We start from the raw sequence: 26,653 nt of genomic DNA, 5'->3' as shown, positions 1-26,653 counted from the left end.
GTTAGCAAGCCCAGAGCCTTGGATAGATGTCTTTTTATTGCTAATATTGAAATTGAAATAGACAAAATTTTAAAAAGCATTTTTTGGAAAATCAAAATAGTTAGATTAGTTTGATATATGTCCCTGATCTCCATATTCTTCCCTCTATCTCTTGTGTATGCACGGAGTAACATATACACCTCTATAACGCAACCTGATATAACACGAATTCGGATAGAACACGGTAAAGCAGTGCTCCGGGGGGGGGGCTGCGCACTCCGGTGGATCAAAGCAAGTTTGATAGAATGCGGTTTCACCTAGAACGCGGTAAGATTTTTGGGCTCCCGAGGACAGTGTTCTATTGGGGTAGAGGTGTATCAGCGATTATCAAGATGGATGGATTACTAGATAATCTAACTCAGCCATAACATGAACGATGAAGAATGAAAACCATGAGTGACATTGTAGTTTTGCCACCCTCATTACTAATTAGCTATGAATATAGCTGACTAATTAATAAACACGCCATACAAAAACGTTTAATTAGTACCAGGGATTTTAAAACCATGTGAAGAAAATCTAGTTTAAAAAAAATTACCAAATGATTCATTTCATTTTGAAAATCTACCCCTAATTAGATGTTCCATGTTTGAGCCTCTCCTCCAAGCAAGGACTATGATTTTCTGCCAGTGAGTTCAATTTGCATAATGTTTCAGGTACTAATTAGTAAAAGTGGATTAATAATAAGGGTGGTCTATTTTCTGAATACCCCTGGGCTCCTTAATCCCAACACATGTTAAAAGTATGGCGAGTGTTGTCTTTTATATTGTTACTAATTGCAAAAGTGTCCGTTAAAAGAATACCATTGTGGGAGTCGCACGCAGTCACCAATGGAATTTTTTTTTAACTGATTTAAAAACAAACAAACTTTGGAAAGTGAGAAAATTCAGGAAGTATCAGTCCTCTTTAACTGTCACTCACTGGCACAAGTAGAACAGATAAGTAATCCTCATGAATATTATACACTGGTTAAGGTGTGTGCCAGTTAGGAACTAAAAGACCCTGTTTGTGAGGACTGCAAATATTTTCATCTAGAGTGGGTGTGTGTGTGCGCACATGCAACTCTTTTCATTTGACAGACTTTAACCATTCAAGCAGAAATATTTCATGCTGGGTGACTGCCTGAGGATGAACTTTTGGGGGGGCTTTCAGCTAAAATGGCTCAGCCATTTCAGAGAATGAGATTAGGGGGGGAAATATGTTGTTTTGCCCATGTGTTCCATTCTGAATCAGATATTCAAAAATTCATTTCTACCTCAAGCATTTTGTTTCTATAAGGTCAAAATAATTGTTTGATAAGGCTGAAATATTTTCTTTTGACTTTGACATATTTTATACTATAGAAATCTAAACATTTTGACTTGTATTATGTCATGAGATATTAAAATGTGACATAACATAAATGTTTTCACTGTGTAGAATGTAATATAAACATAACTCAAAACAATAAAGTCAAATAAACAAGGGATAGCTTAGTGGTTTGAGCACTGGCCTGCTAAACCTAGGGTTGTGAGTTCAGTCCTTGAGGGGACCACTTAGTGATCTGGGGCAAAATCAGTACTTGGTCCTGCTAGTGAAGGCAGGGGGCTGGACTTGATGACCTTTCAAGGTCCCTTCCAGTTCTAGGAGATAGGATATATCCATTTATTATTATTCTGTCAAAAATTTAAACAAAATCAGCATTTTATGATGGAACATTTTGATTTAGTTGAATTAGCATTTTCCAATGGAAAAACATTCCCTTGTAAAAAATTTGACCAACTCTGCTGCTGAGTGACCTAGGGTAAATCATGTCACCTTTCTGTGCCTGTTTCTCCTCCCACTCTATTTGCCTATCATATTTAGGCCACACTCCAGTAGGATTTATGCATGTACTTATCGGTCAGTAACCTCATTGACTTTAATTGGGCTATTCACAGTGCACAGAGTTAAGCACATGTATAACTCTTTTGCAGCATCAGGACCTAAGATTATAAACTCTGCAGGGCAGGATTTGTCTCTCACTATGTGTTTGTGCTGTGCCTAGTAGAATGGGGCACCAGTCTTGGTTAGGAATTCTAGGAATTCTGACTGGAAAATGATAAATAATGTTTCCAAATGCTGGTGGTATACCACCTAGATACATGCTGTTGAAAGTGCAAAGTAACGGAGTCGTGTACATAACTAAGGTAAGGTCCAGATTCAGCAACATGTTAAACCGCATGCCTATCTTTAGGACGCTGAATCTCACTCACTCAACGGGACTGACTCTTTTAGTTTCTACAGATCTTCCCCCCTTCCCCGGTTCTTATTTTTAGTATATAATAGTGGGAAAGCAGAAACCAGATTAGATAATACCTTACCCTGCAATTTTTGAAGTTTCATTTCTTTCAGTGTTGTCTTCCTAGTCATTTTCTAAACATATCACAGAGAACTCTGTGGCATTTTTTGGCTTAATGTTGAATACCTCTTTGCAAGAAATATTAGAGATAGGATAATAAATGCAGAACTGCAAAACACTGATAATTATAATCAAACAGGAAAGTTTGTTTTCTTAGCTATTTTACCATCCGTGTAGCCATTTAGATGTCAATTTACACACAACAATATGAATAGTCTGTGAAAAATTGTTATGATAATCATGGAAACACTAGCTTGTTTTATTGAACTCTGTCTTACATTATAATAATATTAGTCTTACATTATTATATTACTACTTTATAGACTAGAGGCCCCATTGTACAAGGCACCATACAAACACATGGTTTGATATAATTCATGCTCTAAATAGATAAGAAAGCATCTTTATTCTCATTTGAGATGGATCACTAAGGCTCAGAGTGATTAAGTGACTTGGTCACACAAGAAGGAGTGGACAAGGTAAGTCTTTGAATCCAGATATTGTGAGTTCCAGGCCAGTGCTTTAACCACAAGAGCATCCTCACTTTCTGTCCTTCAAATTCCACGTTAGTCCATTTGTGTAAGGAAAGGAATTTAAACACCAGCTCATTTAAAGCCTGAATTTCAGAGGTTTTGAGGACCTGCCATTTCCATAGAAATCAATGGCTCTTCTTCGAGTGCTGTCCCTGTGGGTGCACCACTTTAGGTGTTCATGCACCCCTGCACTGGTAATCGGAGACTTTTGGTAGCAGTGCCTGCTGGGTCACACATGCGCCGTCACCATCTCGGGCCGCTTCAGGCAGTTAACTAGCGCTGTGTGACCAACCTCCACTCAGTTTCTTCTCTACTGCCCATAGCTACGAGTTGGAATACTTAGAAGCACCTCGCTACTTAGTTCTTTAGTCTATTTACTACTGTTATTAGTTTAGATAGCTAGTTAATTTGTTTTTCTTTGTACCCCATCACCTCTTCTTTTATTTATATATATATTTCTTATTGTTTAAAGTTAGTTTTCAGTTGGCCCTTTAGGATAGTCAGCTTCCCTGAGGGCAAAGGATTTCCTTGACGGGAATGCCCAGTTCCCCAGCCTTTAAACGTTGCCTCACTTGCAGGGTCTCGATACCTGTTCCGGAGGGACACACTCAGTGTGTTCGCTGCCTAGGCGAAACACACGTAACACAGAAGTGTCCTCATTGTCTCAAGTTAACTGCCAGGAGAAGAAAGGCTAGAGACTTGCAACTCAAACTCCTTCTCATGGAGAAGTCTCTCAGACCGGCGTCTTAACCTGAAGCCCTGCCCTGGACAAGCCTCGCCAACCACGGACTCTAAAAGAGCCCGCTCAGACGCAGGCGCTGAGGGGAAATCGAAACCCCTGCCTCGGCACCGACTCAGCCAAAGCCACGATCAACACACTGTGGCACAGCACTGGTGCAGACGGTGTCTCAATCCTTGAACCCCAATGCACGCTTGGTGCACACATCAGCACAGCCTACAGTGCCAACATATGCGCCGCAGCTCCCAGCACCGCCTCTCGCACAGCCCCTGGTGCATATCATGCAGACATCACAGCAGTCCCTACGGCACGAAGATCTCTTAATCAGATCTACGCCTGACTCACCCATCATAGAATCATAGAAGATTAGGGTTGGAAGAGATCTCAGGAGATCACCTAATTCAACCCCCTGCTCAAGGCAGGACCAATTCCCAACTAAATCATCCCAGCCAGGGCTTTGTCAAGCCTGACCTTAAAAACCTCTAAGGATGGAGATTCCACCACCTCCCTAGGGAACCCATTCCAGTGCTTCACCACCCTCCTAGCGAAATAGTGTTTCCTAATATCCAACCTAGACCTCCCCCACTGGAACTTGAGACCATTGCTCCTTGTTATGTCATCCTCGGCACTGACGCAACCCTGGCACATTCAGCACCAAGTCTCGTTGCTATTCCACCGCACTTTGCTCCACCTTTTTTTTGAGCGAGGATGAGGACAATGAGGGACAAATAGATTCTCCTCCACAATCTCCTGCCCACCATGAGCAGCCTAAATCAGGACCCTTTAATGGGGCATATTATACTGATCCCAAACATCTACAATGATACGGTCAACTCTGGGGTTCTCTTCCATCCCAATGGGCATACTGGAACCTGTGGGCCATGTACCCCGCATAACAGGGACTGGCCACCATGGCTAGACTCAGCACACAGCAATCGCCTGCACCTTCAGTCCCTGGATCTTCGGAACCAGCTGTGGAAGGTGAGGAAGAGGAGGAAGAACCCCCATACCAGGAAGGGGCACCTGTCATCATCCTCCCCGGACGACACCATCATGACTCCTCCCCCCAATATGGGGGATGATTTCAAACAATTCCAGGACTTATTGAAAAGAGTGGCTAGCTCTCTGGATATCTCTCTGGAAGAGGTCCAGGTCACACAACACAAACTAGTGGACACCTCCTCTTTGTCCAAAATCGCTTTGCTTGTGAACAACGTGATAATGGAACCTGTCGAGACCATTTGGCAGATCCCTGCAACTGCTCCTCCAACCTGCAAAAGGTCTGACAAAAAATATGTGCCAGTGAAGGGCACAGAGTTCATTTTCTCCCATTCAACAGCCAATTCACTGGTGGTCGACACAATCCATGAACATGGCAGACAACAGCAGCCTAAGACCACACCTTATAATTCTATGATTCTTATGGTAAGGACTGGAAAAGGCTCAACCTTTTCAGCCGCAAGACTTACTCTTCAGCTACACTACACCTCCACATAGCCAATTATGAAGCCTTGCTGGCAAAATATGATTACAACAACTACACAAAATTCTCTGATTTTGTTGATTTTATTCCTGAAGACAAGAAAGAACCATTCACAGCACTTGTATCAGAGGGACAACACATCTCCAGAACAGCCCTTCAAGCTGCACTGGACTCTGCAGACACAGCTGCAAGATCAGTGGTAACCTCAGTGGTGATGTGAAGGGCCTTATGGCTCCATCTCTCCAGCTTTCCTAGGGAAATACAATCCACAGTCGAGGACTTACCATTTGAAGGGCCCAAAGTCTTCGCCAAAAAGACCGACGACACTCTTCAGATGCTCAAAGATTCACAAGCGACACTGTGAACTCTGGGGATCTATACACCTAGACCCAAGAAAAGACAGAGGAGTTATTATGCCCCTCAACATTACCACCATACTCCATATTCACAGCACTGGCAGTATGAGTCACAGGGTCGCAAACAGAGGCCATCAAGGAGACGACAGCCTACTCCTCCTGTAGCTGAGTCGCAGCCATCAACATCCAGGCAACAAATTTGAAGCCTGGGTTGAGGGCCCAAGAACACCATGTCTGTCTGTGTTGGAGCCTTCTACTCTCTCCTGACCATTTGGAGACCGCCTAGTTCCATTTTATCCGATCTGGAAAACCATCACATCTGACCAATGGGTGCTAGAAATTGTGCGAACTGGTTACTCAATCCCCTTTCTTTTCAAACCCCCTACCCACCCTACCTCCTCATCCCTCTTCAGGGACCCCTCTCATAAGCCTCTACTGTGTCAGGAGGTAATCCACCTCAGACATATAAGAACAGTAGAACTGGTTTAAACTAAACACAGAGGGAGGGGCTTTTATTCCCACTATTTTCTTACAAAGAAAAAGTCGGGCAGATGGAGACCAATACTCGACCTACACTGACTCAACAAGTTTGTCAAGACACAATGATTCAAGAAGGTCACACTAGGTACCATAATCCCAGCACTAGAAAGAAGGGATTGGTTCTTAGCTCTCAACCTCCAGGATGGGTATTTTCACATAATGATCCAGCCTTCCCACTGGAATTTACTATTGGCCAGGAACATTTCCAATACAAGGTTCTTCCTTTCAGCCCCTCAGGTTTTTTCGAAGGTACTAGCAGTGGTTGTGGCCCGCCTCCACAGAAATGGAATCATGATATTTCTGTACTTGGACAACTTCCTGCTGAAAGCACCAACATGGGAAGTGGTGTTACAAGCCACCAAACAGGCAGGACAGAGCAAAAGTAATTCTAGTAGCCACGGCATGGTCCTGACAAACCTGGTATCCTTACCTTCTCAGGATGGTGGTGTGTCACCAATCACGCTCCCGCTTCTGCCTCATCTGCTGTCCCAGGACTCAGGTTGCACCCTGCAACCAGATCTGTAATAACTCCATCTGAGAGCGTGGCTCGGCCAAGGTTCTGAGATGACCTGCTCAGAAGATGTACAAAACATATTATTGAATAGTCACAGAATAACTACCTGTTGCACGTACATAGTCAAGTGGCAGAGATTTGATGCTTTGTGCCAGCAAAAACAGGTGGCATCTGTTTCAGCTTCCTTACCCTCAATATTAGAATACCTTTTAGAGCTTAAAAGGTCAGGCCTCTCCATGAGTTCAATACGAGTTCACCTCTTTGCTATCACAGCTTTTCACCACAAGGTGGATCAGAGCTCTGTCTTTGCTCGACCTCTCACCAAACGTTTCCTCAAGGGCCTCACCGATGTCTACCCTGAGCTACATGCTCCTGTTACACCATGGGACCTCAACCTAGTCCTTCGGGCCCTCACTGGTCCCCCATTTGAAACCATGGCTACATGCTCACTCCTACACCTTTCCATGAAGGTGGTGTTTCTAGTGGCCATTACATCGTCCAGACGTGTAGGAGAGCTTAGTGCTCTCATGGCAGAGCCCCCTCCCCCATACACTGTCTTTTTTAAAGATAAAGTATCCCTGAGACTGCACTCCAAGTTTTTACCTAAAGTCATCTCAGCTTTCCACTTTAATCAACCCATTTACCAACTGACTTTCTACCCTAAAGGATAGGGATAGAAAGCACACAAGACTTCATACTCTCAATGTGCAGAGGGCATTGGCCTTTTATATAGACAGAACAAGACCATTTTGTAAATCACCCAGATTCCATCTCCCTCACTGAACACTTCAGAGGGAGTGCCATATCCAAACAGAGGTTCTCCAAGTGGATCTCTGATTTCATAAAATGATGCTACCTGGGCCTCATTCCATACCTTTATGCAGCATTACGTGTTACAACAACAGGCAACGTCCAACCTCCTTTGGGCTCACTGTACTGTCTTCTCTTACTACTTCAACTCAGACGCCCCCTCCTTCCATCAGAGACACTTTTATGAAGTCACCTAAAGTGGAACAGCCACAGGGACAGCATTTGAAGGTTACTCACCTTGTGCAGTAACTGAGATTCTTCGAGATGTGTCCCCTTGTGGGTGCTCCACTACCCTCCCTCCTCCCCTCTACTTGAGAGTTTCTGCCTTAGTCTCTGCAGTAGAGAAGGAACGGGGGAGGGGGTTGGTCGCACAGCGCCAGTTAGCCGCCTGAGGTGGCGCAAGACAGGGACCATGCATGTGCGACTCAACCAGGCACTGCTACCAAAAGTATCTGATTATGATCTCGGGCACACAAACACCTGAAATGGAGCACCCACAAGGACACACATCTCGAAGAACCTCAGTTTCTGCACAAGGTGAGTAACCTTCTCATGTCATGAGTTATCATCCTCATCGTACAGCAAGTAATTTTAGGATGTGCATGTACACTTCAGGTGTAAATCAGAGCATGTCCTGATGATGTGGGAATGTGTTCAACATGTGTTTTGTGGACTTGTGCTACAGAAAAACTGCCACACTGAGTCAGACCAATGGTCCATCTAGCATAGCATCCTGTCTCTGACAGTTGTCACTGCCAGAGCTTCAGGGGAAGTGTACAGAACAAGCCAATTTTGGAGAAAGCCATCCTTGTTTTCCACTGCCAGCTTTTGGGTCACTCTAAGCATGGTGACCATCCTTGACCATCTTGGCTAAGAGCCATTGATGGACCTATTCCCAATGAACTTATTTAGTTCTTGTTTGAACCCAGTTATACTTTTGGCCATAACAATATTCCCTGGCAATGAGTTCCACAGGTTGATTGTGTGTTGTGTGAAAAAGTATTTCCTCTAGTTTGCATTAAACCTGCTGCTCATTAATTTCATATGGTGACCCCTTGATTTTTGTATTGTGGGAAAGGGTAAATAAAATGTCTCTATTCACTTTTCCCACACTATTCTTGATTGTATAGGTTTTATCAGATCCCCCTTTAATTGTCTCTTTCCTAAGCTGAACAGCCCTAATCTTTTTAGCCTCTCCTGGTAGAGAAGTTGCTGGATACCCTTGATCACCTTTGTTGCCCTTCTTGGATCTGTTTCCAGTTCCACTATGTCCTCCTTGAGATGGGATGACCAGAACCAGACACAATATTCAAGGTGTGGTGCACCACAGATTTATATAGTGGCATTCTTATATTTTCTGTCTTACATACATTAGATGCATGTCCTATGCCTCTGAGTCTACATTAACACTCTGGTAAGGCTGGGGTCATGAGATTGTTGCAGTTGCAATAACTCTGCACTGGTACTGATGTACAATTAAAAGTATTTGCAGGTAGTACATGTGTGGCACTGACCCTGGGCAGTTATTCAGCTTTGTAGCCTTCTCTGAAGACTATACTGCACTGTCTTCACGGCTATATTCCATGCTGGCTGGATTCAAGCGAGCTTGGGTAGGCTAACCCATGCACGGGGGGAGTGGTGAGGAGGAGCCCCCCATCAGAACCTCCCCCTCCCCCCTGCATCTCCTGCCCCCTGGCGGGCCCCACCAATCAGCACCTCCCCCTCCCTCTCAGCGTTAACCACCTGCCGCAGATCAGATGTGTCATAGTGTCAAGAGGCACTGGGGACAGGGGAGAGGAACGAGGGCACAGCGCGCTCGGGGGAGAGGGCAGAACTGGATGGGAAAGAGGCAGGGTGGGAGCGGAGTGGGGTGGGGCCTTGGGGAAAGAGGTGGAGTGGGGGGAGGGGCCTGGTGGAGCTGGGGTAGAGCCCACCCTGACAGATTAGAAATTCTGCGCCTATGTCCTGGGCCCCGCACCCCCCCCCAGGGATGGTCCTGGCTACAGGACGGGGCAACTTTTGTTCTTGTATCTGCTAGGGCTTTTCTACTGGAATAAGCAGACACAAAATTCAGAACCCACATAAGGGCAGAAAACTTTTTTTTGGAGGGGGAAGGACTCACCATCTTTAAATCATGAAAACAGCACCTCATTGACCACCCCTATACACTACTTAAAAAAAAATGTTTTGGCATAAAAGGACCCTTGTTAAGTTGCATAGTGAAAATGACTGAAAATTATGGCAACTGCATCTTTTCTAACATAATTTTCCATATTTTTCATCTATCAGAAGATTGTCATTCATACTACACTTGGAAAAATAAAATCTCTCAATTTAATTCAGAATCAGAGATGGGAAAATAATTTTACCCAAAACCACCACACAATGACAACAAACATCTCTGCAAATATTTAAGTGGATGAAAAAGTAAATTCACTTCACATGTGTTTGCAACCCTTTTGCATTCCCTTTTCAAGACAAGTCTAGCAAACATTCACAGAATGACTATGTTTTCATTAAGTATGAGAGACTATTTGCCAAAAAGGAATTCTGAACTTTTATGCACGTCTTTTCAGCAGAATCCTGATTCTAGAGATACATTCATCCAATATAGGGGAAAAAATAATACCAGGCAACTTGCTGGGCCAGATTCTCAGCTGGTGTAAATCAGCATGATTTCATCAACTTCCATAGGTCATGCTGATGTACACTCGCTGGGGAATATGACCTAAAATGACATTCCAAATTAACCAACAGACTGGATTTGAAATAGTGAACATTTGCAGAAAACTGCTTGGGCAAAAAGAAAGACCAAGAATGGTTTGCATCATTTAAATCCAAATGCAATGGTTGCTCTGAAACATCCCAGTTTTGCCTTTGATGGCTAGATACTTTTGTTCCCGAGGCAGTTGTCACAGTATCTCCAGGTCTTTTCTATTCTAAACCTTTAGACCCTGATTGTCCTTAGCCCTTTGCACCTCATAGCCATAATCACCAGTGCAATGTTATCACGTCATAATGGTCATGTTTTTTCAAGGATTTTTTCAACTCACTTTGTGCTGGAGTAAATGGCTACAGAAAGTACACAGCAATGGACACTCAGGCACCTAGTATAGGAAAGCCTCACTTAGCAAAGGAAAATTGAAAAGTTAAGGGGTCAAGAGTATAATTCTTTATAACTTTGAATGACTGCCAACTGCTACTGGACACTTTGTGACCAGAAACAAGGGTAAATTTGGTCAATAAATTATTTGCTGGCAATTATTTGCATAGTTCTGCTCAGAATAGCCATTACTTTGTCACTGACACAGGAACTTGGGATGAGAGGTTGACTGATATCTCCCTTGCGCCCTTCCCTGTTTAATGAAATTAATAGTCTACTACTCTGTGCCAGGCCGTAATCTGGCTAAAATCGATTTTATTGACAGCCTTGCTAAGGCTGTCAGTTATGCTTGCAGCTTTATAAATGGTCTTGGGTTAGTGCAACTAGAATACACGGTTTTGAATCGAGTTATGTGCACCATTATATAAGACAAATTGGATTAAGGTCTGAGACTGGGTGAACTAATGCTGGCATCAGTCCTTTGGAACATTAACCGAAGCAATGTGGGACGATGGGTCTGCAGGGCCATCCTTAGGATTTATGGGGCCCTACGCAGTAGTATTAAACTGGTGCCCCTATGCCTGACAGCAGCCCCAGGGGGAGGGCCAAGGCAGCAAAGGATACCGAGCCACCTGGCCCACCTCATGGTGGCAGAGAGTCACAGTTCCCCGCAGAAACCCCAGTACCCTCTCCCTCACGCAGAATCTGTGGTGCTGACGCATTTGGCTCTGTGAATATGGCCCTACCTAAGGACACTGCAGCGCGTGCTGGGTGTGCGGAAGCTGACCCGCTCTTACCTGTTGTCATGGGCAGTGGGTGAAGCTGCTGCTTGGGGAGACCAGCTCCCCAGCCCACCTCTTCTGCCTGTGGCCACGCCCATACTCCACCCCTACTCCACCCCAGGCCCCGTCCTCCCCACTGTCTCCTGCCTCTCTTCCCTCCAACTCCCTGATCATCCCCTTCCAGCCAAACCCCTGAACCCAAATGAAGCAAATGACATTTGGAAAAAAACACTTTTCTGTAATTTCTTTCTAAAGAAAATGGAGCCTGTTTTCCATTGCATGCCAGAAGGTGAAGACTGGACATGCAGAAGGTACCTAATTATAAGCACTAAACTTGGGAATAAAAAATGTCAGTCACGGGTTTTTTGATATGCCCTGAAATTTGTCAGAGATTTATTTGAAAAGTCTTTGTAGTAAGGGCAAGTCAATTGTCCTGCTGAATACAACATTAAATATTATGGAATACATGATGCAGATCTTCTCTGGTTTACATTTTCTTAAGTAGTATTTCTAAGCTGATTTTATATTTTAAATGTACTCTTAAGCCTTCATAAAGTAATCATTCCAGATTTATACATATTTAACTCACTTAAATAGAGACATTATTTTAAATTGATCAGTCACAGAGGTTTAGTGTGTTCATAATGATGTTCATTGCTTTTAGAAAAAGGGAACACTAATTTACTTTGTGTGATTGCCATAACAATAGACATGTTTATGAAATTTCACCAATTTTAAAAAATGCGTCTGACAAAGTGGGCATTCACCCATGAAAGCTCAGGCTCCTATACGTCTGTTAGTCTATAAGGTGTCACAGGACTCTTTGCTGCTTTTTAAAAATATGTTTCCAAAGATTTTAGGCATAACAAAGGATTTTATATCTTACTAAGGTACTGATTTTGCTAGAGGCTTCTCTTAAAACTAGTTCATCAAATAGTCAGAAGTGAAGAAAGGGAAACTTGTTTGTCCAGCTATCTGGCAGGAAAGGGGCTCTCTTCAACAGGGTGGTGAAGGGAGAAAGGGATGGACAGAAAGGACAGGAAGACTTGGGAAGCATGTTTTTTGTACTATAGTAATTAACATTAAAATGTGTATTTTAGATAAGGGTGGCCCTTTGAAGGATTTATTTAAAAAACGATATCTTTGAAGATCCAAGCATTTAAGGCTAACGATGAATACTCAGATTATGCATCTAAAAACCTATGCAAGGATTTTTTAGAGATGTGATTTTATCATCTTCAGCAACACATTAATGAAATATTTTAAAGCAAATTTTAAACTAAGGTCCTGTAGACTAACTTGTTCTGAGTAAATATTACAGTAATGCACAACTGTTTCAGTCAGGAAATTTAGAAACTGACAGTATATACATGGAGGTTAGCAAATGCCTGTTGGCTTCATTAGCACTTGAATGGCTCTTTAACAGTTTCAATGTTGTGCTAAGTTTCAGAGTAACAGCCGTGTTAGTCTGTATCCGCCAAAAGAAGAACAGGAGTACTTGTGGCACCTTAGAGACTAACAAATTTATTAGAGCATAAGCTTTCGTGGACTACAGCCCACTTCTTCGGATGCATATAGAATGGAACATATAATGAGGAGATATATATACACACATACAGAGAGCATAAACAGGTGGGAGTTGTCTTACCAACTCTGAGAGGCCAATTAATTAATTGGCCTCTCAGAGTTGGTAAGACAACTCCCACCTGTTTATATGTGTGTATATATATCTCCTCATTATATGTTCCATTCTATATGCATCCGAAGAAGTGGGCTGTAGTCCACGAAAGCTTATGCTCTAATAAATTTGTTAGTCTCTAAGGTGCCACAAGTACTCCTGTTCTTCTTTTAATGTTGTGCTAATAGGTCTGGCAGGTTGGAGGCTTTTTCACTTTTAAGTACTAGATCTCCTCTGGAGGAAGACTCACCAGTTTGCAGCAGCCAGCTGTGGGAGCCTGCAGGAAGGGTCAGAACAGGGATATGAAGAGGTGGTTGGATGGACACTAAGGCCTGGTCCCCACTAAGTCCCCACTTCGGACTAAGGTACGCAAATTTAGCTACGTTAATAACGTAGCTGAATTTGAAGTACCTTAGTCCGAACTTACCGCGGGTCCAGACGCGGCAGGAAGGCTCCCCCGTCGATGCCGCGTACTCCTCTCGGCGAGCTGGAGTACCAGCGTCGACGGCGAGCACTTCCGGGATCGATCCGGGATTGATTTATCGCGTCTTAACCAGACGCGATAAATCGATCCCAGAACATCGATTGCCTGCCGCCGGACCCTCCGATAAGTGAAGACGTACCCTAAGACCCAGGAGTGCCCCAAATTTTCAGGTTCCCTATGCAGCCTTGTATGCTGCGTATGCCTAAGGACGGCCCTTGGTGTCTGGATTTGTGGTATTGCCGATTTGCTTTCTTAGTGATTGTCTTGTGCTTGCCATTATTTGTTTCTAATAAAAAAGATGAGGTAGGAAATGCTCCTGGTTAATCTGACTACTAGGCAATAGCATAAAGGCCTCATATGAACTTTTCAGCTGTTTCAGGACAGTGTAAGAAAGGACAATTGAAGTCAGTGGAAAGACCACCCACTGACGTTGGATCAGACCCACACACAACTGTTAAGGGAATTCAAATTTATGAAGGACTCAAGTTTATGGGATTCTGTGTATTTTAAACAAAGAATATGCTTGGTGATTATTCCAAGAAAATATAGGGAGAAAATGACATATCTGGTAATGGCAGATATCTCTAAATTACCTGGGCCAGATCTTCAGCTGGTGTAACCTAGTTCATGCCAGTTTACAGCAGCTGAGCATATGAACGTATTTTGAGTATTATGGAAGTTGCTGATATTTGACAGGCAGAGATTCTGTCTTGACTCTTTTATGTTGCTGTACACACACAATGTTTTCTTTTATCTTTTGACAAATTCTTACAGATTTAGACATGTAATTACCAACAGCATATTGGATTTTTGAGTTAAAAAAAACAAAAATGGCAGAGAACTTGAGCTTCACTATTAATGCTTTATCTTGCTTTATTTTGTATCGTTCCAATCCAGACACATCCAACTTCCTGCAGGCATTTGCAGTGATAAGAACTACAACTAGAGGGCTTTCAAAACATAGTTTGCCAACCTCTGCTGTAATTTATGCCCTGTACAATCCCATTGCAGTCAGTGAAATTGTACAGGGTTTAAATCAGGGCAGAATGTGTGCCTATGTTACAATATTGTTTCTGTGTGTGTGTGTGTGTGTGTGTGTGTGTGCGCGCGTGAGTGAGAGAGAGCCCGTGTGTGTGTGTGTGTGTGTGAGAGAGAGAGAGAACCCGTGCGTGTGTGTGTGTGTGTGTGAGAGAGAACCCGTGTGTGTGTGTGTGTGCGCGCGTGTGTGTGAGAGAGAGAGAACCCGTGTGTGTGCGCGTGTGTGTGAGAGAGAGAGAACCCGTGTGTGTGTGTGTGCGCGTGTGTGAGAGAGAGAGAGAACCCGTGTGTGCGCATGTGTGAGAGAGAGAGAGAACCCGTGTGTGTGTGTGAGAGAGAGAGAGAGAACCCGTGTGTGTGTGTGTGTGTGTTTGTGAGAGAGAGAGAGAGAGAGAACCCGTGTGTGTGTGTGAGTGTGAGAGAACACATCTCACATAATGGGAAATGGACTATACTGTTTTGAGTGAAGGATTTGGCTGACTCTCCTGAGGCTTGAATTTCACTTCTTTTAGGGAATAAGATTCACTGATATTATATGAAAATTAGGATCCTGGTGTAAATCAGGATTACCTTTGTGTATTTCTTTCACTAGTTTTCCTTCTGCCCATCACCTTTCTGTCTGGGAGCACTGCATCGTTAAAAGTAGACAAATGCTCCTAGCAATTGGCAACAAGCTGAGGGGAAAATAGCATGAGCGGAGTGGATTCTTTCCCTGTTGACACACTCACAATTCCCCGCTCCTACCTGCTGCATTCCATAAATCTGACTTGCAACATGCCTCCATTTTAGAATGCCGTTCCTCCAGCCCCCAAGGGCCTTGAGTCTGCCAGGACTGTCTCCTCTATAGTATGACTTCTGTGCTGCAGCAGGACTCGGGGAGGGTCTGAGGTAGCCATATCCGGAGCTATGAATCTCCTACTCTTCTGCCATGTTCATTGCATGGGCAGGCAGAAATGATGTCTAGAGTACACAAAAGGGAAAGGCTGGGCATGTGGTTAAGGCACTCAAGCCAGGACACCGGTTCTACCCCAGATTTCCTGTGTTATCTGAGCCTTGCAATATGTGGTGTTTTACTTAACGCCCTAGATCATGGAGACAAGTATATACCTAAGAATCTCAAATTTCATTAAAAAAAAATCTAGCTCTCATAGTTGCAGAGAAAAGCTTGAAAAATGTGGCATGAGTGCACACTAAAGGCTCAAAAAATCAGAAGTCACCTACAAAGAACCTAGTACCTTTAAAAAAATGTATGGTTTTGGAGGGGATGGGGTCTGGACTCATGGTTTTTTTTTTTAAGTGCTTGGGGTTGGCACTCATTTCCTATTTGTACAGTTAAAATAATAGCACTTCCTTTCTTCTACCTTTTGTCTGTCTTCGCGTGTAGAGTTGTGGCAGGGGCTGTCTCTTAATAGACATAGATTTTTAAAGCCAGAAGGTACCATTTACTCATCTAGTCTGACCACCTGCACAGCACAGACCAGAGACTGTCACCCAGCTGCCTGTATATTGTGCCCAGTAATATGGATGATTATATTTGTACAGTCTCTAGCATAATCGAGCAGCTACTAAAAGTGCCTCACTACTGTAAGTCACTGGTTCTCAAACTGTGGTTTTGGCCCACCGGTAATCTGCAAGAGCTCACTTTTGAGAACTGAGCAGAGAGGGACAGAGATTTTGGGATGGGTGGTGGGTTTAGTACAGAATCTGTTTTAGGAAGTGAGCCCATCTCTGAGAAAGTTGGAAGATCAATGCCCTAATATTTTATGCCTAACCCTTATTAGACTTTTCTCAACTCTTTTTTTTTTTTTGTCTACTAAAAACACCTGTCAAAACTAAACACTTTTGATGAATAACAACATAAGAGAATATTTGGCTATTGTTTTCCAGCAGTGCCATCAATATTTCTAAGAGAACATGAACCTACCAGTGATTGGGTTTTAGTGAGTTTTTTGTTTTGTTTTGTGGGGCTGGGTTTTATTTTTCTTAAACAAAAGAATTGCTCTGGCTCTTGTGCATGGCATAATTGCATTTTTTTGCTCCTAGGGCCCAGCATACATATGAAAAAATTATTACAATATCGATGAATGGAGAAAGTTATGATTGACGTACTTTTTAGATTGTCAGCTCTATGAAAGCCAGAGAGAGATAAGGTCACACTGACAGCCTCTTCACTCTCAAATTCCTCTGAGTTATTATTTGCAATGATGGAAATAACCAGGAGTCCTTTTGCTGCCAAAAATCAAACTATCCTTCTAGGGGTTGTTTTTCATTATCTATATCTAGACAGACAGACACACCCATACCCACATATTGATAGAGATATGCTGGGTCACTACAATTATGAATCCACTGAAAATTAAATTGATTTCCCAGGGTTCTCAATGGAATTAGCATTCTTCTATTGACATCTCTCTTATGCCAGTGGCAAATAAACATTTACATAAAACAGGTATTTTCTGCCTGGAGACCCCCCACCCCACCGAAGCTGAACTTTGGGACAGCCACCTCCAGTGTGCTGCTGGATCTGTTGGCCTCTGCGATGATGCATGAAAGTTAGTGAGCCTGCATGGATTTGTGTAGGAGCGTAAGGCACTGATGAAAGGGAACAAGCAGGGGTGGAGACTGGAAGTTGGCATGTTACAGTCTACTGGGGGCTTGCAGTGAGGATGGGATTGGCTGCTAAGGAAGTTGGATTAAGCCTTAGGAACAGTAGGCCCATGCCTGATTTGAGGACGCTCCTGAGCATGTAATGACATCGTTGTGGCTTCCTCATGCACAGAAGCAGATTGCTGGGGTGAGGGTCTTGCTAGTCCACCACTAACCCAGAGGCCCACAAGTGTTTGCATCCTCTACCCTTCCTTCTTGAGTTAGGCTGAGGGAACAGGGGAGGCCTGCGATGGGTCCCTCCAACCTGCACCGCAGTAGAAGGACACCGTGCCTTCTGCCAGTGCTAGAGTTGCCAACTTTGTAATATTTAAAAAACAGACACTGCAGTAGGAGTGCCAGAACCTCCCCTGAGGCCCTCCCTCTTCCCCCCACCACCCCGAGGCCTTTTCCCCACATCCACTCCTCTTCCCCCCTCATTCACTGCTCCCTCCCTCCCGGGTTGGGAGGAACTCTCCTGCAGAGATGGGGCTGGGAACTGCAGCCACCCAATGCATGTAGGAGGTGGTTCCAGCTGAGTAGGGGCCACCATGGGTGAAGACCCGGTACCTCCCCTTCCCACAGTGACCGGGCTTTGGGTGTCCTGTCAGCAATCTGACTAGACAGTGTCAGGTCCCCTTTTCGACCGGACTTGCTTATCTGCCACCTGAGCAAAGGACTCTGAGGGAGGCTCCCTCAGAGATCCCTGGGATGGGGTTGATCCACAAATTCCTCAAACACAGCTCTCTGGGGGACCATCACCACCATCCCCTACAGAGACGGCTCTGTGGGCTCCCCTCACCTGGGAGGTGAAGGGACACTGTGCTTATCACAACCCACTCCAGCGAAAAGCTCTTCGGGGTGGGGACCTTGCCACCACCAAACTAAGTATGGGGATACAATGGGGACAGGGATACAATGAGGTGAGGGACGGGCTGGGCCAGGCCAGAGCTCGGGGGGAGGGGAGAAGGTTTGCAGGGGCCTCATATGAGGTTGTGCATAGGATCCATAACAGGGTTCAAAAAAGAACTAGATAAGTTCATGGAGGATAGGTCCATCAGTGACTATTAGCCAGGATGGGCAAGGATGGTGTCCCTAGTATCGGTTTGCCAGAAGCTGAGAATGAGCGACAGGCAGGGCCGGGTGCAGGCACCAGCCGACCAAGCACGTGCTTGGGGCGGCACCTTGGGGCAGGGCGGTGCTCGATTTTTTATTTTATTTTATTTTATTTTGCGGCGCGGCGCTCGGAGTGGGGGCAGTGGCTTCGGGCAGCGCGGTGCTCGGAGGGGGGCAGGGCTTCAGGCGGCGTGGTTCTCAGAGCGGGGGCGGGAGCTTCGGGCAGCATGGTGCTGGGGGGGCAGTGCTTCGGGCGGCGCGGTACTCGGAGGAAGGGCGGGGGCTTCGGGTGGTGCTCGGGGGGCAGCGTTTTGGGCGGTGCGGTGCTCGGAGGGAGGGCAGGGGCTTCGGGCGGTGCCTGGGGGGGCGGGCTCTTGGGGGGGCGGGGGCTGGCGCGGTGCAGCGCTTGGGGGGGCAGGGGCTGGCACGGTGCGGCGCTAGGAGGGGGGGCGGGGGCTTCGGGCAGAGCGGCGCTTGGAGGGGGCTTCAGGCGGCACGGTGCTGGGGGGGCGGGGCTTCGGGTGGCGTGGTGCTGGCGTGGCAGGGATTTGGGCGGCGCTCGCGGGCGGCGGGGGTACGGCAGGGCGGCTCTCTTCTTTTTTGCCTCGGGCGGCAAAAAAGTTAGAGCCAGCCCTGGCGACAGGGGATGGATCACTTGATTCCCTGTTCTGTACGTTCCCTCTGGGGCACCTGGCGCTGGCCACTGTCAGAAGACAGGATACTGGGCTAGATGGACCCTTGGTCTGACCCAGTAGGGCCGTTCTTATGTTTTTATCCCAGATTCACTTCAGTTAGTCCTGCCTCTTGGGTGTGGGGAAGTTTGAATGGGGGAAGGAAACAGACTCTGGCACAAGGAAGGGGCCCTGCATTTTTTTAATAGCTTTAAACATTTCTGGAGAGGTCCAAGATGCAGCTTGGGTCTTATTTTAAAGAGAACTAATTTGTCCAGCCTCAGCACCAATCCTCCATTCAAAGATGGTCTGATAGGAGTCTGTTGTTTTAGGGAGGCAGTGTTTCCTAGTAGATAGAGCACTGGCCTGGGGCTTAGCAGACCTGGGTTCAACTCCTGGCTCACCTGCTGCGTGACCTTGGGCACATCACCTTCTCTCTCTATGCCTCAGTTTTCCCATCTGTATAATGAGGATAATGATACTGACCTCCTTTGTAGAGATTTTTGAGATGTACTGGTGAAAAGCACTAGAAATTATTAGGGCTGGCCCAGATTTGAGTTTTCAGAGACGTTTTAGACACTGATACTATTATCCTGTAACATTAGTTAGTTAATGGATCATTTATTTCCACCATGAATCACCCTTTCCTTTAGTCTAAATTTGGAGAAGGGAAGAAAAACTTGATTTAAAGAATTTTCTCCCTCTCTCTTTTATTTTCCCCCCAAAATAAGTTATTCAAAAGATAATTTCTGTCTAGGTCACGGACTCTGAGCTAAACCATTTGGGCAAAATGGCTAATGATCCTTGTTCCTCACTGTTAGTGAGCACCTCATATCTCCAGGGTGACCTGAAAGGTTACAGAAATTAAATTAAAATCCATGAACCCAGACTGATACCAAGGCATCTGAAATGCAGGTATCAGATAGGCTTATAATTATTCTGCTCCTCTATTCATATACAGTGTGGGGTTTATGATAGATGAGACCATGAGAGACAGAGCTAGGTGGCCCATCACGTTTATAATATTTTTCTGTGTAAAGGTTTGTCTCTCTAATGGGCTGTGTGAATAGGCTGAATCCTGCAGCTCTCAGATGGCCCACAGAAGCCTTTAAGGCAGTAGAACCAGTATGTTTCTGGGAATACATGGGAAGGGGGGAGATTGAGCAGAGGAAGTCAGTTCTTCCTGTGCATTGCAGGCCATTGCTTTGTGACAGCCATCTCAGCACAAACCAGAGGTGAAAGTAAACCGGTCCATTCCGGTGCGGCGTACCAGCAAGAGCTGGTACACAGCCGACCGTACCGGCAGTGGGCAGCTTCCCCAGGCCGGCGATTCAAAGGGCCCAGGGCTCCCCGCAGTGATTTAAGCTGGAGCCCGGGGTAGTGGCGGCGGCCAGGGGCTCCAGCAGTGATTTAAAGGACCCGGGGCTTGCAGCCGGAGCCCCAGGCCTTTTAAATCGAGATTTAAAGGGCCTGAGGATTTAAAGGCCCTGCCTCTTGCGGTTGAGGCCCCACCCCCTTCTGGCTGAGGCCCTGCCCCCTGCTCAGGACTCTGGGGTAAGTCCTTTAAATTGCTTTCAGCCCGGCACAAACACGGGTAGGGGGTTGGGGGAGGTAGGGCAGGGACATAATGCATAGCACTGCAACAGCTTGCTTCCGCTGCCCGAAACTGCCCACAGTGTTCAAGGACTTTGGAATGGGTCTCTCCTAGTGAACTCCATAAAGAACTCCTGTGCAAGTAGACTTTCCCAGATACGCTCTCTAACCCGTAGATTTTATCCTGGCAAGCTAGACTTTATGCCTCTCCTAGTCTCAGTGAGGTTTATTTTGTTCAACTTTTATTTTCTTCATTTTTTATTTGTATTGTGGCATCAGGTAAGGTCAGGGGCCCCACGGTGTTAGGCTCTGTGCAAACATAAAATAAGAGACAGCTCCTGCTCCAAAGACTTTACAAATTAAATCAACAGGACAGGGGAAGGGGAGAGAGGCAAAGTGACTTGCCCAAGATCATAAAGCAGATCAGTGGCAAAGCCGAGAATAAATCCAGGCCTCCTGAGTCCCTGTACAGTGTTCTATCTACTAATCATTAAGATAACTTTGGTTCATGGCCTGTTGCTGGACCATTCCAAAGAGGGAAAACTAAGTGCAGAGTTCAAACACTTTGGTTGGAGTTGAAAGGACCCGGTGCTGATCACTCGGTGAAAAGCATGGGGCACACATTGCTAGGTGGTGGTGCCAGGATGTAGTAATCTGGAGTTTGAGGAAAGCTTAGAGACCAAGAGATGTAGGGGTGGGAAAGCAAAAACGGGCCAGTGTGTGGCACACAAGTTTCAGAGGTAGGTATCATATAGGTTTTGTTAGGGATTCTTGGTGCCAGATTCGTTCTTTAGTTCTATAACAAATACATTTCCACATTAGAGTCTGGAGGCAAAGTTCCATTGTCCCACCTTCTTTGCAGCTGGAGTGGCTCACAGCTAAGGGTGCCACACTCAGGTCAGACTGTCCGAAACCAGGGCAGACAGCCCAGACTGGTAATATATCCTATCATTACATTTCACCAAACCAGTAACACAAGTGTACTCCTGGGTCACTATATTAGTTTTACCATGGAGTCACAGACTCTAGTTTCTCTTTACCACCCAGACAAACTGGACTTTATTATAGAAGGTTATTAAAACCAAAAAAACACATACATTAGCTACTTCCAACCCCAAAGGATTGGTCACTCACCCCAGGTCACCAGATGCTCAGGATCTTACCAGAAACACTGTAGTCAATTCCTTTAGTAAACTAAAACTAAGGATTTAATAGCTAAGAAAAAGAAAATAGAGTTATTTAAAAGGTTAAAGCAGATAAAATACATTACAATTGGATTAGAGTGTATAGTCCAAATTATAACAGAGGTGTAGTAGTCTGCCAGTCTCTTGCTCTTAGTCTACAATACCCGTGCTACATTGGCACAGCACAGCTGCGCTGCTGTAGTGCATCTGATGAAGAGCGTTTCCCGCCGACATAAAGCAGTGTCCACACTGCGCTAAGTTGATGTAAATTACATTGCTCGGGGGGAGGCGGGGGTTCATTTTCACATCGACTTACGCGGTAATATAGACAACCCTTAGAGTCTCTCCATAAATTCCTCAGGGCTCCCCCAAAATGGCTTTTGAGGTCCTCTGTCTTCTCTGAAATGCCCCCAACAGCATTGAGATGAATCAGAGATGGAAGGATCACTCCCAGCGTGCTCTCTTATAGTTGATCACAATCTGGCAAGTGTCCTAGCACAGCAGGAGTCCATAGATTTCCACTGTTGAGCACACAATGTCCGGTGCTTCGAAGCCAGTGTCCCTGGTTGCCGAGCAATTTAGACAAATGGGAGGAGATAAATGGGAAGAATGTGATAGCCAAAACCATTAGCCTTCATATCAAATCAATTCACAATACTAATACACATTGTTGTTCTAGGGTTATTAAGTACAAAGACAGCAATCATAGATAAACTTAATGTAAACGTAATTACCAGGGCATGTGCCATGTAAAGGCAATGTGATAACATCCCCCTTTGTTCCATTCTAAACAAGTGGATACAACAACATTAGCGAGGGACAGGTTCATAGACAAGCGGATACAGTAATGTTAGTATTTCCTTTTATTGTAGGGTCGTTTACTACAGGGCATGAATAATAACAAATAAACACCAGGATACAGCCAAACTTAACAATAGAGTTACATCTTACAAGTGGGTTGGCTTGAACACATTATAATTATGATGACATTGCTCTGAAGTTCATACGCAGGTGAATTGCCTATTGCTTTTAATCTGAGCTGGTCTTCCCCCACCAGAACAGCCCCTGCTAAGACAGATGTTGATTTTTAAACACACCAAGACCAACCAAACAGAAAGAAGAGTTCAGAGAGGCACTTACTTTAGCCAAGTATGGGCCTGGATCTGATCCTTCTTCAGAGGGCTTCAGAATGTCAGTGAGTTAAGCTTTTCAGCCATGTCACATTTCATTCTTTTCCCTTATACAATCTATACGAGGTTAGGAAAGGCTCAGAAGAGACAACTGCCTACATCTTTTTGTTCTGTGTTTGTACAGTACCAAACTCAGTGGAACCTTGATCCATGTAGCCCCTAGATGCTACCACAGTACAAATAATTAATATAAATAATGGAACAAACTACTTCAAATTCATTAATTAGAGCTGTATTCTTAATAGAGGCTAAAATAAGACCGGGAACAAATGCTCTAAAAAAAATCCCAGCATTTTTCTTTTCTTTCAAACTATCTGAAGTCTTTCCCAGAGAATCCAACATCCTTGTCTCTGTCATTAGCTATACTCAAACCACTGGCAGATTCTCACATTCTTAAAATAACCTGTCTCTTTTAATGACGCTTTCAATAGAGCTGTTTTTGAGACCTACTCATAGCTTGGACCCAGCCCTGTTAATGTGATTAAAACCTGCAGGGCTGGGTCCAAGCTCATGTCAAATGAAAAATCTTTGGATTAGCGGATACATCACTACCTAGCGTCATGTTCACCCAAGGTTTTATTTCTTTCCAGAAATGTTGGCAATGTCACCAAGGAGGATACAGTTATTCCCCACACCCCAGGAGAGAGCATTCTCTTTGATTCCAATTCCTTTTGCTGAATATTCAATATCACTGATGGGTTAACTATAAACCTAAGGCCTATGTGGCGTTCCTGACGCTTCTACATATTGATGGAGTTACACCAGGGCTGAATTTGGCCCATCAATTTGCAGAGTAATGTCTCTCCTCCACTTCACCCTTAAAAAAAAAAAATCAGTGGAAGGTTAGGGAAATCCATCAAATATCTGTAGATATAAAAGACCAAGAGAGGGCAAAATTCATAGTTGAGTCTAAGGAAAACAAAGACTCTAAGGTGCTATAATGTACCTCTTTTTGGGGGCCACCAATCATCATTAAGTTGCTCCAACATATGTACCTTTAGGCTCAAACCCACTTATTAACTTGTACCTTCCACCCCATACAATAGCACCTCTAAATTTGGGCACCTGAGTCTAAGGCCATCTAACACAATAATTTACATATTGAGAGGCCAAAAGAGAGAGTGTAGATACTAACAGGAAGGAGCAAGAAGGTGCGAGATGAAGCAGATTGCCTAATTTCAGCTAATATCTGGCTATGTAAGTTACATGAATTTACACAGTCTCTGACATTATATTAGATGAAGGGAGTCTCAGGCCATGTCTACACTTACAAGCTTACAGCGGCACAGCTGTCCTGATACAGCTGTGCCACTGTCAGGGCATTCGTGTATTATGTCGTTCTCCTGGCTCAATCAGAGCATCTCTCGCTAACATAGCACTGTAGACACAAGCACTTATGCCGGCAAAATTTATGTCGAATGGGATGTGTGTTTTTTTCCAAACCCCTGAGTGACAAAAGTTTTGCCAACATAAGTGCTAGTGTAGACATAGCCTTACCGTGCGTATTAGAGAGACAAGGTGGGCCTTTTATTGGCCCAACGTCTGTTGGGGTGAGAGGAGAAAGAGAAGTGTTCCAGCTTACACAGAGCTCTTCTTCAGGTCTGGGAAATGTTCTCAGAGTGTCACAGCTAAATACAAGGTGGAGCAGACTGTTTAGCATAATTTGGTAACACATATAGCAAGGGACCATTCAAGGTGAAGTGGTCCATTCACACTTCTCCAGTCACAGGGAGGACAGGAAGGGTGTGTGGGGGAGGGCAGGGGAAAGCAGCTGGTGAAGGGGTTTGTTAGTGGGTTACAGATTGTTGGAATAACCATAACTCTAGTGTCTCTATTTAGTCCATGATTTTTAATGTCTAGCAAAGTTATGAATTTAAGCTCCCAGATGCATCTCGTGAAAGTGTTGTACAGGTTTCCTGTATGGATCAGGACTGATGGTCAGATACAGAGCGATCGCTTTGTGAAAAGTGTTCATCCACAAGTGATAGGGTGTTTTTGTCTTATTATCCTGTGTGAGTTCATTTGCGAGCATAGTGATTGGTTTCACCCACACAGTTACTGTTGAGGCATTTAGTGCACTGGATGAGGTACGACCCATGTAGGGAAAGACATGTGTAGGACCCGTGGATCCTGAAAGGTGTATGGTAGGGGCTAATGATCATTGTAGCAGTGGAGATATGTCTGCAGGTTTTGCATCTGTTGTTCTGGCAGGATCTGGTGCCGCTTTGAGTTGGTGGGCCCTAGCCTGTGGGGAGCTTGCTTCTGATGAACTTGGAGAGGTTGGGGGAGGGGGTGTTTGAAAGCCAGAAAAGGGGGGCTCAAAAAAGATTTCTTTCAGGATGGGGTCCCCATTGAGTATGGGCTGTAGCTGTTTGATGATACCCCATATGGGTTCCAGTGTCGGGTGGTAGGGAACAACTAGGGATGTGTAGTTGGAGGGGGTTTTATTTGTGTACTGAAATGGGTTCTTTGAAGGTATTTGGGTGGGTTGTTCAATGCTGCAATCTACTCCTCTGGTTGAGTATCCTTGTTTGGTGAAGATTGTTTTGAGTGTGTTAAGGTGTATGCCCCGGACTTTCTCCCCAGAGCATATTCTGTTGTATCTGAGTGCCCGGTTATAGCTAACAGATTTCTTGGTGTGTTTGGGGGTGTTGCTGGATCTATGAAGGTAGGTATGGTGGGCTTGTGCAACCAATGCTGAAACCCACAGTGCTGGGTCATCACTCTATTTTCAAAAAGTGGATGTACCAGTTTATATACAATTCTTTTTTTTTCCTACCTAATTTGACAAACATATTCTTTCCATTTATTTAAAGAACCAAAGGAATATCAGGCATACGGAAAGTCATTGAATAGTAGCTTTCTAGATAGAACAGCCACCAGCAGCAACTATTAGAGAGTTAAGCACATTACATAACACGCTGCTTTTCACACACTATCTTTAAAATAATTCACCTTTGAGGATAACATTTTCATCATGCCCTCATCTTTCCCCGTTGGCTAGGCTCCCTGACTGAACTACAGCTCCCATGTTACATAGCAGTCAGGTGACTCCCATGATGCATCACACTGTCAGACAGAGGGTTGTTGTGCATTATGGGAGATGCAGACTGGCCATGGAACTTGGCTCAGAAAATGGGGGCATGAAGCAACCAAATTAGCACCAGTGAGGCTCCCACAGCAATTTATGCAGATGCAGTTTAATATTGAGCTTATTAGAATGAAACATTCTGTGTCAGTTCAACAAACTGAAATATTTAGAATTGGATCAAACTGACCCAGAACATAATACCTTGATTTTTCTGACAGAAAATCAAAACAATTCAGCCAAATTGAAAATTTCCCACATTTTCAATTGAAAAATCATTTTAACAGAAAATTCCTGACAAGCTCTATTAGGCTTGTAATTACCATGGGAAGTTGATGATTTAGACCTGGAGTGTTGATTCAGCCCATTATTAAAAAGAGCAAAGTGAAATCTGAGTTCAGATTCTGAGCTCTACCCCATCCTCACACGCTCCTCCACATTTGGGGATGTTAGGATATTGGGGTGTGATCTGGGCCCATTTCTAGTTTTTTACAAGACTCTTAGAAACACATACTGTATATGCATACCTGTCACCTTAGCATCCCTATTCCAGCCAGATTGAAATCTTAGTGAAGGCATGACAAGTTGTAGATTTAATACATGTTAACTGGTCAAGGCAAAACCTAAAGTCTAGTACTGGGGTTTAATTCAACCCCCTGCCAATGTGTACTGAAACCACAACTGGCCTT

General features: G+C 44.6%; 1 long non-coding RNA gene across 4 annotated transcripts in view; it reads right to left on the bottom strand.

The window, feature by feature from the left end:
* The window catches only part of LOC128839755 (uncharacterized), a 235,054-nt gene that overhangs the window by 13,476 nt on the left and 194,925 nt on the right, over nucleotides 1–26,653 (bottom strand). The window contains exons 1-3 of one of the 4 annotated variants that reach the window (XR_008445521.1): nucleotides 21,637–23,022; nucleotides 6,501–7,587; nucleotides 5,459–5,557 (exon numbers count right to left, since the gene is read on the bottom strand). This is a non-coding gene — a long non-coding RNA (uncharacterized LOC128839755). Of the gene's footprint in view, nucleotides 1–5,458; nucleotides 5,558–6,500; nucleotides 9,020–21,636; nucleotides 23,023–26,653 lie in introns of those variants that run through there. The other 3 variants (XR_008445520.1, XR_008445522.1, XR_008445519.1) reach the window with 3 other exon arrangements.

This window comes from Malaclemys terrapin, chromosome 6, assembly GCF_027887155.1.
Source record: "Malaclemys terrapin pileata isolate rMalTer1 chromosome 6, rMalTer1.hap1, whole genome shotgun sequence".
In the NCBI taxonomy this organism is placed as follows: domain Eukaryota; kingdom Metazoa; phylum Chordata; order Testudines; family Emydidae; genus Malaclemys; species Malaclemys terrapin.
Note: the sequence above shows the minus strand (reverse complement) of the source record. Positions and strands in the feature narration are given on the sequence as shown.